The 5,543-nt window shown below is 32.1% G+C and overlaps 1 long non-coding RNA gene across 1 annotated transcript; it reads left to right on the plus strand.

Annotated features, from left to right (window-relative positions):
* Window positions 1-645: 645 nt before the first annotated feature.
* Window positions 646-5,301, plus strand: LOC112693549. The gene is made up of 3 exons (XR_003149489.1): window positions 646-1,035; window positions 2,946-3,114; window positions 3,188-5,301. It is a non-coding gene; the product is annotated as an uncharacterized LOC112693549 (long non-coding RNA).
* Window positions 5,302-5,543: the final 242 nt, after the last annotated feature.

Genomic DNA, 5,543 nt, shown 5'->3' on the forward strand with positions numbered 1-5,543 from the left:
CCGAAAACCGTCGGGCCGACACTGCCCAATACGTTTAACAATACGAGTAGCGCATGAACCGTTCGTCGTAATTCAATACGACTAGACGGACACGAGCTGAGTTACTCGTACGATTGTACAGGGGTGTATTTTAAAGGGGAAGAGACAATTACCTCTCTTCTCCCCTGAATCCTTATTTAAAGAATTGGTTATATGTGAGATACACATTACAAATTTTTTTTGATGTGGATCATTTTATAACGAAATTAAATTACGCATGGCTGTGAATACTAAATTAGGCTTTTGTCGGGTCCATACTTAGTGAAAAATCAAATAAAACACGAGCGTAACTTTCAAAACACAGGCTGGTGTTAAAAAATAATTACACAAAAGTCGATCTAAGTGGACTAGGTATTAGATTAAAAAAAAAAAAAACTACAAATAATAATGATTAATGATTCCTAACCTGATTTATATATTACGAAAAATTTTACTAGTACTATTTGAGCCTGAATTTAAGAAAAAATTTGATTCGCCCCCCTCCCCCTAGAAGTAATTGTAAACACGCCCCTGGGATCGTACAAAGCCGAGTCCGTTGCGAGTCCGCGTTGTGATCAAAACCACGACCAGACACGCACCTTGTCCGCGGATCACTCGTTTCACATTTTCCCGTCCCATTGTCGTTCATATCAACCGAAAACGCGATTGCTGCTGTTGTATATGTTTGTGTACAATGCGCTCTCTGACTCCGCTAGTTGTGTGGGCGCTGTTCGCGGCTAACGGCGGCACACGTGTTTTTCGTTTTCCTATTCATGCAGAGAGACGCTCGTCGTTCGGCATAATTGGACACGGGCAGATGGCGAACCCATTGAATGCATTAATCTTGCACGTACAACAAATCCGAAACGTCGTACGGATATTTAGCGAATAATCGATCATAAAACCGTGTAAGTATACTTACGGGAAACACGTTCCGAACGAAAAATACGTGTTTCGCGGTCATGGTGATCGGGAAACAACACATCTAGAAAATGCACAGAACTCCGGCCTTAGAAGGTATAGAAAAATAAGAAATTCTAATGTACCATTTCACCAAAAAGTTGAATTACCTGTTCGGCAAAAACTCGGAATTTATGCATAATTCGTTTGTTAACGAAATTTTTTGAAAACATTTTAAATTAAATATTCGTTGTTTGCAATGCTTTATTTCATATTATTAAAGTTTTTATTTTTATAAATATATATATATATATATTGTTTTATTAATATATTTTCAGTGATTTCTTATTTTTATTTTTACCCGAAAAATATATTTTTTAGATTTTACCGGAAGAGTTTTGGTATTTTAGTCTCTTTATAGCGGAATAGTTTTTCGGTTGGTTCCAAATTATTGTTTTTAAAATTAAATAAAAAAAAAGGAATTTTTAATTTACACGTTTTAACCGACTTTAATTAACAGTATTGTCCATATTTTTAATTATAAAGTAAATAGAAATATTGGAAAAAGTTTAATACGTTTTAATATCAATCTGACTTTTAATTATAATGGGCTAGTATTCATTTTATTTTTTTTCATTGAAATTTGTGCAAATGTTTAGTTACCTAAGCAATTAAGATTTTAATTTGAAATGTAGTAAGTGGAACTAAAATTTTTACTCTGAAATTCAACCACTCACCCAGGTTAGATGAGTTTGATTGAGTAGATGTGGGTAACTTAAAGTCGACATTTGAATCCTACTGTGAAACATAAATTAGACGGTATCTGAAATGTATTGCAAGTCTTGATCGTTTGTGCAACACATATTTTTTGTTTCATACATTAACGCCGAAATTTTTATTAATTATGAAAAAATGCAAAGTTAAAAAAAAATTAAAACTACTCTTTTGTGAATATATCATCATCGTATTATTTATAACTAATTACCTTGTTAATTATTGGCCCGTTGATGAAATCTCTGCAATATTGCGCAATGCTGCACATTATCGTGAACAACAAACGTTATCGTTACTGCTATACATTATCATACGCATAACTGAACAAATTACGAAACAACTCGGGTGGATAATTATTTGTACATATTTAACGAGTTACAGCCGCCGTCAAAATGTAACCTATTTTTTCATATATATATATATATATTAGTAGTAGTGCGAATAATAATAATAATAACAGGAAACGAGGAGATTTTTTATCTTTTATCGTCCACAGTTTTAATAATCATACACATTTTTACTAGCCAAAAAAAATTTTAAAAATTAGTTAATGTTGGTTAATGTTGGTTAAACGATCTTGGCTTATCGTCAAACTATATCCTAAATACAAAATAAAAATGTTTCCCTGAAAAGCCAAACAAGTGCCCAATGAAAGATTAAATAAAGAACTACGACCCACAAGTAAGATTTAGGATCACTAAGAGTGTATACTTTGAAAGCTCTTGGAAAGCTCATAAGGCCGTTTCTCGCTATTCGGCTTCGAAAACTTTCTTGATACAGAACACTCGAAATCTATCCTATTTTGAAATCCTTAATAGCCCTTTAACGAAACATATAATGTGTTATTTTTAAAAAATAAGTATTATATATATTTATTATATTATTTTGGAAACTTGTAGTAGATTTTTTACGAAGACCAATTGGATTTGACCTCTAACTAAATTATCTACGTGTATAGTCGTAACATTAAGTCAATTGACACTTATTTATGAATATACATACTACATATATAATACATGACGATTTATAAGTTAACTTTTTGTAGAAGTAGTAGAATTTTTGGGAAATTCCTACGGAAGCTCTATTTCAAGTCCATATACCATTTGAATGATTACAATATTAACAGTAAATATATTATGTACTCGTATTATAAATCGAGTTGATTGGAAACTTTAAAGATACACTTTAAAACTCCGGTTCACTATTTCTAGTACATAAATATGAATATATATTTAGCTTATCAATATTTCCAGGAAATTTGCTGCTGTTCAAAGGATGCTGGAAGGTGAATTTTTTAACATGGCTTTCTGTTTATAAGACAATTTCAAGTTTTGTGAAATAAACGAAAAAATCGAGTATCTGAAAATTGGTCTACACAAATAGCATGGATCAATATTGTTGAAAATAATAAAAACACTATGTGTAACGTGCAAAAAATCTTATCGAACGGTAATGTCAGCCTGGGCTAAGTAGTACGTTATATGTATGATTACAGATATGACTTTAGAACAAAATATGTACGTTTGAAAGGTTCGACGTCCTACAATGTAACGTTGGTGCTGGTGACGCATTGCGTTATATTGTTATAGCATCACGGCCGATAAACGTTTTATGGTGCGAATGGCGTTTATTACTGCACATTTCGGGATTTCGAATACCTAGTTCACCGTTTTGACGATTCAAATAGCACGCAAACGGATCTCGGGCCACCCCGTTCCGTCGTTATCGCGATCGTGAACTTTTGGTAAATTAAAATACGATTTTACAATAATAACAACTAACAATGTCTCCGCGACCGTTTACGTAATATTATTTTGACATGGTAAGAACTCGCGTGACGGCTGCAGCTGTACGTGACGCTGTGCGCTTGGCGATGACATCAAAGACTCGGCGGCGCAGAGACGGTGGCGCAAGGACCGGATTTATCTTTAAATATATATAAAAACACACACGCGCGCACATTACGTTATTATCGTTCCCGTCGTAATTACGAAAAACTTCCGGTTCGCGAGCGCAGTCCTTTGTGTAGAATTCAATTACGGTTTTATTATACGCCTATGTGTACAGTGGAGTTTGAGTGTGTGTGTGTGTTGTGTGCAGATGTTTTGATCAACTGACGATCGCGGTTTCGGCTACTCGTAGTCGGTCTACAGCAAGTGATAAGAAAATAACAGACGAATTATTGTTTAAACGTGGTTTCAGTGATCCGCAGAGTGGCGAAAGGGTGACCAGAAAGGAAATTAATAATGATTCGATGAACTCAACATCTCTGGATCTCTATGGTGTACCAGTTGGTTTTTTCCCTCGCGTAAAGATTTTTCCCGAAAACATAATTGTATCGAAATGTATCGATGATGCACTGAAGCAGTTTTATTACGTTTTTAAACTCATTAATCTTTGGCGGTTCGTGGAGGAAAGATGCTGCCAATTTAGTGAATACAGGATTTGCCGTGTAGAATTTCTCGTCCGAGCAAAGGCCAATAGTATTCAACGCGTGCATCGAATAACACCGCGCATGAAAGTATATGTTCTGGATTTTGTTGCATCTAAAGCTGTGTCGAAAACGAATAATATTTTTTTTATCGAAATCCAGTACTTTCCATAAAACAGCTAAATCACGAAAATGAAACTGTAGATAAGCGTTATTCTATATTTTGAACGATGTCATGGGAAACGTGTTTAACTAATTGTTTAACTACGCTAATTAGTTATTTATACTTAAGGGTGTAATGATTAATTATACGTCTATACAGCATGTCTGTATGCACCCATATCCAATCGTATTGTTTCAAGTACTACACTATGGTAAAGTTTTGTCCCAGATTTCACGTATGATTTATTATGACTGTAAACTAATTATAGTTGGGTCTGGTATTTTTATATCAACGTAATTTTATCAAACGTTTTACTTATGTAAATGTATTAACGATTTTAATTTTTATCACTCACATTCACGATACATTTTTTGAACTTTTAAACCTACTAATAAATAACTGTGCTTAACTTTGTGTGAGTACTTTTATTTATATAATTTATATGAATTTTTATTATTGAGGATAATTTTTTTGCACTCTGTGTGCAACAGTAAACAAATCGATTAATCAAATTCATCATAATAATTGTTGTAACGTTGAGTTCTCATCTAAATTTATATTTTAACAAAATAAACGGTGTTTATAAATATTTATTACATTCCCAGAAATGATTCCAAAAACCACAATGTTAATGGTATTTTTAATTTGGAATTTTATGTATTTTCATGCTTTTTGTTATAATAGTTTCTCATGATAGCTGCTTATAGAAAATGAGTACGCTGACCAAAATCAAACTGTTTCAATAAACGAATTAGCAAAACGAATCAAGATTATGAAGTTTTTTTTATATTATAGTATGTACTATACATTTATTTCAATTTTAATTTAAAGTTTTGAGAGTCAGTGAATTATTTTTTTGATTTTTGAATTTTTTTTCTAATTCTATTTAAATAACGACACAAGATAGTGAGTGACTGAAATTATAAACATGTTTTGATCGGATATGGGTTGACAGGCTATAATAAAGAATTTATTTTTGAGTTGTGTCACGGTCATATTTAAGTTAATAGTTAAATAGTTTATTTAATAGTTAACAGTAAATTAAAATTAAATTGTATAACTTATTTTTACCCACCTAGTAACTTAGTGTAAGATTTATTTAATATTTGTTAACTATTGTTAGATTAATTTAGCAATAGTTAACCGTAGTTAATATTAGTTAGTAGTAGTTTGATCACAGAATCATGTGTTATAATAAGTTATAAATTATTATTACCTGGTCATTTAGTACAAAATTTATTTAATGATAGTTAACCG

This window comes from Sipha flava, unplaced genomic scaffold (assembly GCF_003268045.1).
Source record: "Sipha flava isolate LNK unplaced genomic scaffold, YSA_version1 88_pilon_pilon, whole genome shotgun sequence".
NCBI classification, from domain to species: Eukaryota; Metazoa; Arthropoda; class Insecta; order Hemiptera; family Aphididae; genus Sipha; species Sipha flava.